We start from the raw sequence: 12,824 nt of genomic DNA on the forward strand, positions 1-12,824 counted from the left end.
TTTACTTGGAATCTTTTTATTTCTTTCTTGAGGCATGCCTGCATTACTAACAACTTCCCTCTTAGAACTACTTTTGCTGTGATATGTAGAATTTGGTATGCTATATTTCTGTTTTAATTTATCTCTATGAATGTTTTGATTTTTCCTTTGATTCCTTTGATGACTCCTTTGTTGTTCAGTCACATCTTGTTTAATCTCCACATATTTGTGAATTTTCCTATATTTTTTCCTTTCATTGATTTCTAGTTTCATACTATTTTGGTCAGAGAAGACACTTAATATTATTTTAAAATTCTTGAATTTTTTGAGATGTTTTGTGAACTAATATGTATTCTTCTCAGAGAAGGCAATGGCACCCCACTTCAGTACTCTTGCCTAGAAAATCCCATGGACGGAGGAGCCTGGTAGGCTGCAGTCCATGGGGTCTCTAGAGTCGGACACGACTGAGCGACTTCACTTTCACTTTTCACTTTCATGCATTGGAGGAGGAAATGGCAACCCACTCCAGTATTCTTGCCTGGAGAATACCAGGGACGGGAAGCCTGGTGGGCTGCCGTCTATGGGGTCGCACAGAGTCGGACACAACTAAAGCCACGTAGCAGCAGCAGCAGCAGCAGCAGCAGCAGCAGCAGCAGCAGCATGTGTTCTTCTTGGAGAATTTTATATATGCCCTTGAAAAGAATGTGTATTCTGCTACTTTTAAATAAAATGTTCTGTAGTTGCCTGGTGGCTCAGATGGTAAAGAATCTGCCCACAGTGTGGGAGGAACAGGTTTGATCCCTGGGTCAGGAAGATCCCCCTGGAGAAGGGAACAGTAACCCATTCCAGTATTCTTACCTGGAGAATTCCATGGACAGAGCAGCCTGGTAGGCTACAGTTCACTGGGTTGCAAAAAGTTGGACATGGCTGAGCGACTAACACTTTGCTACATCTATTAGTCAGTGTGATTTGGCATATTATTTAACCTGCTGCTGCTGCTGCTAAGTCGCTTCAGTTGTGTCCGACTGTGTGACTCCATAGGTGGCAGCCTACCAGGCTCCTCCGTCCTTGGGATTCTCCAGGCAAGAACACTGGAGTGGGTTGCCATTTCCTTCTCCAATGCATGAAAGTGAAAAGTGAAAATGAAGTCGTTCAGTCATGTCCGACTCTCAGCGACCTCCTGAACTGCAGCCCACCAGGCTCCTCCTTCCATGGGATTTTCCAGGCAAGAGTACTGGAGTGGGGTGCCATTGCCTTCTCCAATTATTTAACCTAATGTCTGCTTATTCATTATCTGTCTGGATGTACATCCAGTTATGTAGGTGCAATATTAATGCTCTTTACTATTATTGTATTGTTTTCAATTACTTGCATTAAATCCATTCACATGTGTTTTATATATCTTGGCATTCATCTGTTGGATGCACATTTGTTTATAAATGTTATATCTTCTTGCTAGATTGAGCCCTTTATAATATTTTTAATACCTTTTTTTAATTGTTCAATTCCTTTTTTTATTTTTAATTTATTAAAAAAATTTTTTTTCTTCTAATTTTATTTTATTTTTAAACTTTACATAATTGTATTAGTTTTGCCAAATATCAAAATGAATCCAGCACAGGTATACATGTGTTCCCCATCCCGAACCCTCCTCCCTCCTCCCTCCCCATACCATCCCTCTGGGCCGTCCCAGTGCACCAGCCCCAAGCATCCAGCATCGTGCATCGAACCTGGACTGGCAACTCGTTTCCTACATGATATTTTACATATTTCATTGCCATTCTCCCAAATCTTCCCACCCTCTCCCTCTCCCTCTCCCACAGAGTCCATAAGACTGTTCTATACATCAGTGTCTCTTTTGCTGTCTCGTACACCGGGTTATTGTTACCATCTTTCTAAATTCCATATATATGCGTTAGTATACTGTATTTATGTTTTTCCTTCTGGCTTACTTCACTCTGTATAATAGGCTCCAGTTTCATCCACCTCATTAGAACTGATTCAAATGTATTCTTTTTAATGGCTGAGTAATACTCCATTGTGTATATGTACCACAGCTTTCTTAGCCATTCATCTGCTGATGGACATCTAGGTTGCTTCCATGTCTTGGCTATTATAAACAGTGCTGCGATGAACATTGGGGTACACGTGTCTCTTTCCCTTCTGGTTTCCTCAGTGTGTATGCCCAGCAGTGGGGTTGCTGGATCATAAGGCAGTTCTATTTCCAGTTTTTTAAGGAATCTCCACACTGTTCTCCATAGTGGCTGTACTAGTTTGCATTCCCACCAACAGTGTAAGAGGGTTCCCTTTTCTCCACACCCTCTCCAGCATTTATTATTTTTGACTTTTGGATCGCAGCCATTCTGACTGGTGTGAAATGGTACCTCATAGTGGTTTTGATTTGCATTTCTCTGATAATGAGTGATGTTGAGCATCTTTTCATGTGTTTGTTAGCCATCTGTATGTCTTCTTTGGAGAAATGTCTATTTAGTTCTTTGGCCCATTTTTTGATTGGGTCATTTATTTTTCTGGAGTTGAGCTGTAGGAGTTGCTTGTATATTTTTGAGATTAGTTGTTTGTCGGTTGCTTCATTTGCTATTATTTTCTCCCATTCTGAAGGCTGTCTTTTCACCTTGCTAATAGTTTCCTTTGATGTGCAGAAGCTTTTAAGGTTAATTAGGTCCCATTTGTTTATTTTTGCTTTTATTTCCAATATTCTGGGAGGTGGGTCATAGAGGATCCTGCTGTGATGTATGTCGGAGAGTGTTTTGCCTATGTTCTCCTCTAGGAGTTTTATAGTTTCTGGTCTTACGTTTAGATCTTTAATCCATTTTGAGTTTATTTTTGTGTATGGTGTTAGAAAGTGGTCCAGTTTCATTCTTTTACAAGTGGTTGACCAGATTTCCCAGCATCACTTGTTAAAGAGATTGTCTTTAATCCATTGCATATTCTTGCCTCCTTTGTCAAAGATAAGGTGTCCATATGTGCGTGGATTTATCTCTGGGCTTTCTATTTTATTCCATTGATCAATATTTCTGTCTTTGTGCCAGTACCATACTGTCTTGATAACTGTGGCTTTGTAGTAGAGCCTGAAGTCAGGTAGGTTGATTCCTCCAGTTCCATTCTTCTTTCTCAAGATCGCTTTGGCTATTCGAGGTTTTTTGTATTTCCATACAAATTGTGAATTTATTTAACTTTACAATATTGTATTGGTTTTGCCATATATCAAAATGAATCTGCCACAGGTATACATGTGTTCCCCATCCTGAACCCTCCTCCCTCCTCCCTCCCCATACCATCCCTCTGGGTCGTCCCAGTGCACCAGCCCCAAGCATCCAGTATCGTGCATCGAACCTGGACTGGCGACTCATTTCATATATGATATTATACATATTTCAATGCCATTCTCCCAAATCATCCCACCCTCTCCCTCTCCCACAGAGTCCAAAGGACTGTTCTATACATCAGTGTCTCTTTTGCTGTCTCGTATACAGGGTTATTGTTACCATCTTTCTAAATTTCATATATATGCTTTAGTATACTGTATTGGTGTTTTTCTTTCTGGCTTACTTCACTCTGTATAATAGGCTCCAGTTTCATCCACCTCATTAGAACTGATTCAAATGTCTTCTTTTTAATGGCTTAGTATTACTCCATTGTGTGTATGTACCACAGCTTTCTTATCCATTCATCTGCTGATGGACATCTAGGTTGCTTCCATGTCCTGGCTATTATAAACAATGCTGCGATGAACATTGGGGTACATGTGTCTCTTTCCCTTCTGGTTTCCTCAGTGTGTATGCCCAGCAGTGGGATTGCTGGGTCATAAGGCAGTTCTATTTCCAGTTTTTTTAAGGAATCCCCACACTGTTCTCCATAGTGGCTGTATTAATTTGCATTCCCATCAACAGTGTAAGAGGGTTCCCTTTTCTCCACACACTCTCCAGCATTTATTGCTTGTAGACTTTTGGATCGCAGCCATTCTGACTAGTGTGAAATGGTACCTCATAGTGGTTTTGATTTGCATTTCTCTGATAATGAGTGATGTTGAGCATCTTTTCATGTGTTTGTTAGCCATCTGTATGTCTTCTTTGGAGAAATGTCTATTTAGTTCTTTGGCCCATTTTTTGATTGGGTCATTTATTTTTCTGGATTTGAGCTGACCAAGTGGGCTTTATCCCAGGAATGCAAGGATTCTTCAATATCCACAAATCAATCGATGTAATACACCACATTAACAAATTGAAAAATAAAAACCATATGATTATCTCAATAGATGCAGAGAAAGCCTTTGGCAAAATTCAACATCCATTTATGATAAAAACTCTCCAGAAAGCAGGAATAGAAGGAACATACCTCAACATAATAAAAGCTATATATGACAAACCCACAGCAAACATTATCCTCAATGGTGAAAAATTGAAAGCATTTCCTCTAAAGTCAGGAACAAGACAAGGGTGCCCACTTTCACCATTACTATTCAACATAGTTTTGGAAGTTTTGGCTACAGCAATCAGAGCAGAAAAAGAAATAAAAGAAATCCAAATTGGAGAGGAAGAAGTAAAACTCTCACTGTTTGCAGATGACATGATCCTCTACATAGAAAACCCTAAAGACTCCACCAGAAAATTACTAGAACTGATCAATGAATATAGTAAAGTTGCAGGATATAAAGTCAACACACAGAAATCCCTTGCATTCCTATACACTAATAATGAGAAAACGGAAAGAGAAATTAAGGAAACAATTCCATTCACCATTGCAACCAAAAGAATAAAATACTTAGGAATATATCCACCTAAAGAAACTAAAGACCTATATATGGAAAACTACAAAACACTGGTGTAAGAAATCAAAGAGGACACTAGTAGATGGAAAAATATACCATGTTCATGGATCGGAAGAATCAATATAGTGAAAATGAGTATACTACCCAAAGCAATTTATAGATCAATGCAATCCCTATCAAGCTACCAACAGTATTCTTCACAGGGCTAGAACAAATAATTTCACAATTCGTATGGAAATACAAAAAACCTCGAGTAGCCAAAGCTATCTTGAGAAAGAAGAATGGAACTGGAGGCATCAACCTGCCTGACTTCAGGCTCTACTACAAAGCCACAGTCATCAAGACAGTATGGTACTGGCACAAAGACAGAAATACAGATCAATGGAACAAAATAGAAAGCCCAGAGATAAATCCACGCACATATGGAACCTTATCTTTGACAAAGGAGGCAAGAATATACAATGGATTAAAGACAACTCTTTAACAAGTGGTGCTGGGAAAATTGGTCAACCACTCGTAAAAGAATGAAACTAGAGCACTTTCTAACACCATACACAAAAATAAACTCAAAATGGATTAAAGATCTAAATGTAAGACCAGAAACTATAAAACTCCTAGAGGAGAACTTAGGCAAAACACTCTCCGACATACATCACAGCAGGATCCTCTATGACTCACCTCCTAGAATATTGGAAATAAAAGTAAAAATAAACAAATGGGGCCTAATTAAACTTAAAAGCTTCTGCAAAACAAAGTAAACTATAAGCAAGATGAAAAGACAGCCTTCAGAATGGGAGAAAATAATAGCAAATGAAGCAACTGACAAACAGCTAATCTCAAAAATATACAAGCAACTCCTACAGTATAATATTTTAAATATCTTTTTTCCTTTTGTTATAGCTTTTGTTTTAAAGTCTATTTTGTCTGACTACTCCAGCTTTCTTTTCATTTCCATTTACTTAATTTTTTCCCATTATTTCACCTTCAGTTTGTGTGTATCGTTTCTTCTGAAGTGAGTTGTTGTGGGCAATATATTGACAGAATTGTTTATCCATTCAACCACTTTATTCCTTTTGGTTGGCAAATTTTGTACATCTATATTTATAGTAATTATTACCAGGTATACATATAAATGTACAGAATTTGCCAACACCTATCACTATTTTTAAATTGTTTTCTGTCTATTTTTGTTATTTGTCTCTGTTCCTTTCCTCTCTTTCTCTCTTCTCTTGTGTTTTTTCTAATGCCAAGTTTAGATTCCTTTCACTTTTTTTTATGGAAAAAGCAAAAGAGTTCCAGAAAAACATCTATTTCTGCTTTATTGACTATGCCAAAGCCTTTGGCTGTGTGGATCACAATAAACTGTGGAAAATTCTTCAAGAGATGGGAATACCAGACCATCTGATCTGCCTCTTGAGAAATTTGTGTGCAGGTCAGGAAGCAACAGTTAGAACTGGACATGGAACAACAGACTGGTTCCAAATAGGAAAAGGAGTTCGTCAAGGCTGTATATTGTCACCCTGTTTATTTAACTTATATGCAGAGTACATCATGAGAAACGCTGGACTGGAAGAAACACTAACTGGAATCAAGATTGCCCGGAGAAATATCAATAACCTCAGATATGCGGATGACATCACCCTTATGGCAGAAAGTGAAGAGGAACTCAAAAGCCTCTTGATGAAAGTGAAAGTGGAGAGTGAAAAAGTTTGCTTAAAGCTCAACATTCAGAAAACGAAGATCATGGCATCCGGTCCCACCACTTCATGGGAAATAGATGGGGAAACAGTGGAAACAGTGTCAGACTTTATTTTTGGGGGCTCCAAAATCACTGCAGATGGTGACTGCAGCCATGAAATTAAAAGACGCTTACTCCTTGGAAGGAAAGTTATGACCAACCTAGATAGCATATTCAAAAGCAGAGACATTACTTTGCCAACAAAGATTCATCTAGTCAAGGCTATGGTTTTTCCTGTGGTCATGTATGGATGTGAGAGTTGGACTGTGAAGAAGGCTGAGCGCTGAAGAATTGATGCTTTTGAACTGTGGTGTTGGAGAAGACTCTTGAGCATCCCTTGGACTGCAAGGAGATCCAACCAGTCCATTCTGAAGATCAGCCCTGGGATTTCTTTGGAAGGAATGATGCTAAAGCTGAAACTCCAGTACTTTGGCTACCTCATGCGAAGAGTTGACTCATTGGAAAAGACTCTGATGCTTGGAGAGATTGGGTGCAGGAGGGGAAGGGGACGACAGAGGATGAGATGGCTGGATGGCATCACTGACTCGATGGACATGAGTGTGAGTGAACTCTGGGAGTTGGTGATGGACAGGCAGGCCTGGCTTGCTGCAATTCATCGGGTGGCAAAGAGTGGGACACGACTGAGCGACTGATCTGATCTGATCTCTGATAAAAATTTTTTATTGTGTTTTCTGTGAGGTTCACATTTAATATTCTATATTAGTAGTAGTTTAAGTTGGTAGCACATTCCAAAGCTATCTTTTTTAAATTCATCCTCCATCACGTTTTATGTTTGCAATGGCATACTTTACATCTTTTTATTTTACACATCCTTGTAATTTAACTTTATTACTGTTTTCTTATAATCTTCATGCTTACTTTGTAAGTGATCTAATCCACTACCCTTATTACATATTTGCCTTTTCCAGTGAGATTTTTACTTTTCTATATTTTTTCTTAGCAATTAGTTTGGCTTAAAGAACTCCCTTTAAAATATCTTGTAGGATCAGTTTAGTGATTACACACTTCTTTAAGTTTTGTACATCTGGGAACCTCTTTACAGCTCCTTCAATTCTGAATGATAACTTTGTTAGGTAAATATTTCTTGGTTGATTCTTTTTTATTTCAGCTTTTTAAATAAATCAAGTTGCTCCCTCTGGCCTGTAAATTTTCTGCTGAAAAGTCTTCTGAAAACTTTATGGGGTTTTCCTTAAACATAACAAGTTATTCTTCACTTACTGCTGTTCAGATTCCCTCTTAATTACTACTTTAATTATAATATGTCTTGGAGTATATCTGTTTGGCTTCATCTAGCTTGGAACTCTCTGGGTTTCCTTGACCTGGATTCCTATGACCTTCCTAAGATTAGGAAAGGTTTCCTTGATGAATTCTCACAATAATTTTTTTAGTTCTTTATTTCTCTACATTGACATGAATCAGCCACAAGTGTACATGTGTCTGCCCATCCTGAACACCCCTCCACCTCCCTTCCCATCCCATCCCTCTGGGTTGTCCCAGTGCACTAGATTTGAATGCTCTGTTTCGTGCATCAAACAAGGATTGGCCATCTATTTAAAATGTGGTATATATATGTTTCAATTTTATTCTTCCAAATCATCCCACCCTTGCCTTCTCCCACAGAGTCCAAAACTCTGTTCTTTACCTCTGTGTCTCTTTTGCTGTCTTGCATGTAGGGTCATTGTTATCATATTTCTAAACTCCATATATATACATTAATATACTGTATTGGTGTTTTTATTTCTGATTAACTTCACCCTATATAATAGGCTCCAGTTTCATCCACCTCATTAGCACTGACTCAAATGTGTTCTTTTTTTTATAGCTGAGTAATATTACATTGTGTATATGTACCACAGCTTTCCTATACATTCATCTGCCAATGGGCATCTAGGTTGCTTCCATGTCCTAGCTATTGTAAACCGTGCTATAATGAACAGTGGGGTACACACATCTCTTTCAAATTCTGGTTTCCTTGGTGTGTATGCCAAGCAGTGAGACTGCTGGGTGGTATGGTGGTTCTATTTCCAGTTTTTTAAGGAAGCTTCACGCTGTTCTCCATAGTGGCTGTGCTAGTTTGCATTCCCACCAACAGTGTAAGAGGATTTCGTTTTCTCCACACCCTTCTCCAGCATTTATTGTTTGTAGACTTTTTGACGGCAGCCATTCTGCCCAGCATGAGATGGTACCTCATTGTGGTTTCCATTTGTATTTCTCTGATAATGAGTGAGGTTGAGAATCTTTTCTTGTGTTTGTTAGCCATCTGTATGTCTTCTTTGGAGAAATGTTTGTTTAGTTCTTTGGCCCATTTTTTGATTGGTTTGTTTATTTTTCTGGTATTGAGTTGCATGAGCTGCTTGTAACTGGAGATTAATTCTTTGTAAGTTGTTTAATTTGCTATTATTTTCTCCCATTATGAAGGCTTCCTTCTCACCTTGCTTACAGTTTCCTTAGTTGTGCAAAAGGTTTTAAGTTTATTTAGGTCCCATTTGTTTATTTTTGCTTTTATTTACATTATTCTGGGAGGTGAGTCATAGAGAATCTTGCTGTGATTTATAGCAAAGAGTGTTTTGCCCATGTTTTACTCTAGAGGTTTTATAGTTTCTGGTCTTATATTTAGCTCTTTATTCCATTTTGAGTTCATTTTTGTGTGTGGTGTTAGAAAGTGTTCTAGTTTCATTCTTTTACAGGTGGTTGACCAGTTTTCCCAGCACCACTTGTTAAAGAGATTGTTTTTTTTCTCCATTGTATATTTTTTGTTTCTTTTGTCAAAGATAAGGTGTCCATTGATGGGTGGATTTATCTCTGGGCTTTCTATTTTGTTCCATTGATCTATATTTCTGTCTTTGTTCCAGTACTATACTGTCTTGATGACTGTAGCTTTGTAGTACAGCCTGAAGTCAGGCAGTTGATTCCTCCAGTTACATTGCTCTTTCTCAAGATTGCTTTGGTTATTCGAGGTTTTTTGTGTTTCCATACAAATTGTGAAATTATTTCTTCTAATTCTGTGAAAAATACCGTTGGTAGCTTGATAGGTATTGCATTGAAGCTATAGATTGCTTTGTGTAGTATACTCATTTTCAATATATTGATTCTTTGAATCCATAAATATAACATATTTCTACATCTATTTGTGTCATCATTGATTTGTTTCATTGGTGTTTTATAGTTTTCTATATATATGTCTTTTGCTTCTTTATGTAAATGTATTCCTAAGTATTTTATTCTTTTCATTGCAATGGTGAATAGAATTGTTCCTTAATTTCTCTTTCTGTTTTCTCATTGCTAGTGTATATAAATTCAGGGCATTTCTGTGTATTAATTTTATATCATGCAACTTTACCATATTCATTGATTAGCTTTAGTACCTTTCTGGTGGTGTGTTTAAAGTTTTCTATATAGAGGATCATGTCATCTGCCAACAGTGAGAGTTTTACTTCTTTTCCAATCTGGATTGCTTTTATTTCTTCTCCTTTGTTGTGGCTAAAAATTCCAAAACTATGTTGAATAGTAGTGGTGAGAGTGGTTACCCTTGTCTTGTTCCTGACTTTAGAGGAGATGTTTTCAAATTTTCGCCATTGAGGATAATGTTTGCTGTGGGTTTATCATATATGACTTTTATTATGTTGAGGTATGTTCCCTCTTTGCCTGCTTTCTGGAATGTTTTTTTATCATAAATGGATGATGAATTTTTTCAAAGGTTTTCTCTACATCCATTGAGATAATCTTATGGTTTTTACCTTTCAATTTGTTAATGTGGTGTATCACATTGATTGATTTATGAAAATTGAAGAATTCTTGCATCCTGGCACAAAGCCCACTTGGTCATGATTTGTGATCTTTTCAATATGTTATTGGATTCTGTTTGCTAGAATTTTGTTGGGGATTTCTTCATCTATGTTCATTAGTGATATTGGCCTGTAGTTTTCTTTTACTGTGGCATCTTTGTCTAGTTTTGGTATTAGGGTGATGGTAGCCTCATAGAATAGGTTTGGGAGTTTACCTTCCTCTGCAATTTTATGGCAGAGTTTGAGTAGGATAGGTCTCAGCTGTTCTCTAAATTTTAGGTAGATTTCACCCATGAAGCCATCTGATTATTGACTTTTGTTAGTTAGAAGATTGTTTATTACAATTTCTATTTCCATATTTGTGATGAGTCTGTTAAGATTTTCTACTTTTTCCTGGTTCAGTTTTGGAAAGTTATACTTTTCTAAGAATTTATCCATTTCTTCCAAGTTGCCCATTTTATTAGCATGTAGTTGCTGATATTACTCTCATGATCCTTTGTGTTTCTGTGCTGTCTGTTGTGATTTCTCCATTTTCATTTCTAATTTTGCTGGTTGGATTCTTCTCCCTCTTTTTCTTGATGAGTCTGGCTAATGGTTTGTCACTTTTATTTATCTTCTCAAATAACCAGCTTTTAGTTTTGCTGATATTTGCTATAGATCCTTTGTTTCTTTTTCACTTATTTCACTCTGATTTTCATGATGTCTTTCCATCTACTAACTTTGGGTTTCTTCATTTCTCCTTTTTTCTAGTTGACTTAGTTGTAAAGTTAGGCTATTTATTTGATGTCTCTCTTGCTTCTGGAGATAAGGTTGTATTGCTATGAACCATCCTCTTAGCACTGCTTTTACTGAATCCCATACATTTGTCATGTTTATATTTTCATTTGATTCTATACATATTTTGATTTCCTTTTAAAATTCTTCCATGATCTGTTGGTTATTCAGAAACATGCTGTTTAGGTTCCTTCAGTTCAGATCAGTCATTCAGTTGTGTCCGATTCTTTATGATTCCATGTACTGCAGCACGAAAGGCTTCCCTGTCCAGCACCATCCCCCAGAGCTTACTCCAACTCATGTCCATAGACTCAGTGATGCCAAATAACCGTCTCATCCTCTGTCATCCCCTTCTCCTTCTGCCTTCAATCCTTACCAGCATAAGGGTTTTTTCAATGGGTCAGCTCTTCGGATCAGGTGACCAAAGTATTGGAATCTCAGATTCACCATCATCAGTCCTTCCAATAAATATTCAGGACTGATATCCTTTAGAATAGCCTGCATGGATCTCCTTGCAGTCCAAAGGACTCTCAAGAGTCTTCTCCAACAACACAGTTCAAAAGCATCAATTCTTCTGTGCACAGTTTTCATTATAGTCCAACTCTCATATCCATACATGACTACTGGAAAAACCATAGCTTTGACTAGACGGACCTTTGTTGGCAAAGAAATGTCTCTGCTTTTTAATATGATGTCTAGGTTAGTCAAAACTTTTCTTCCAAGGAGCAAGCGTGTTCTAATTTCATGACTACAGTCAATATCTGCAATGATTTTGGAGCCCCTCCAAATAAAGTCTGTCATTATTTCCATTGTTTCCTGCATCTATTTGCCATGAAGTGAGGGGATCAGATGCCATGATCTTAATTTTCTGAACATTGAGTTTTAAGCAAATTTTTTCAATCTCCACTTTTACTTTCATAAAGACACTCTATAGTTCTTCGCTTTCTGCCATAAGGTAGGTGTCATTTTCATATGTGAGGTTATTGATATTTCTCCCAGCAATCTTGATTCCAGCTTGTGCTTCAACCAGCCCAGTATTTTGAATGATGTACTCTGCATGTAAGTTAAATAAGCAAGGTGACAATATCCAGCCTTGCCATACTCCTTTCCTGATTTGGAAAAAGTCTGTTGTTCCATGTCCAGTTCTAACTGTTGTTTTTTGACCTGCACACAGATTTCTTAGGAGGCAGGTCAGGTGGTCTCGTATTCCCAATTCTTTAAAAATTTCCCACAGTTTGCTGTGATCCACCCAGTCAAAGGCTTTGGCATAGCCACTAAAACAGAAGTAGATGTTTTTCTGAAACTCTCTTGCTTTTTTGATGATCCAATGGATATTGTCAATTTGATCTCTGGTTTCTCTCCCTTTTCTAAACCAGCTTGAACATTTGGAAGCTCACAGTTCATGTACAATTAAAGCCTGGCTTGGAGAATTTTGAGCATTACTTTGCTAGCATGAGAGCTGAGTGCAATTGTGGTAGTTTGAGCATTCTCTGGCATTGCCTTTCTTTGAGATTGTAAGGAAAACTGACCTTTTCCAGTCCTGTGGCCACTGCTGAGTTTTCCATATTTACTGGCATCTTGAGTGCAACACTTAACAGCATCTTCATTTAGGATTTGAAATAGCTCAGCTGTAACTCCATCACCTCCACTACTTTTGTTTGTAGTGATGCTTTCTAAGGCCCACTTGACTTCAGATTCCAGAATGTCTGGCTCTATGTAAGTGATCACAGCATCGTGG

This window comes from Bos grunniens, chromosome 29 (genome assembly GCF_055505025.1).
Source record: "Bos grunniens cultivar Pamir isolate PY7600 chromosome 29, Bosgru_T2T1.0, whole genome shotgun sequence".
In the NCBI taxonomy this organism is placed as follows: Eukaryota; Metazoa; Chordata; class Mammalia; order Artiodactyla; family Bovidae; genus Bos; species Bos grunniens.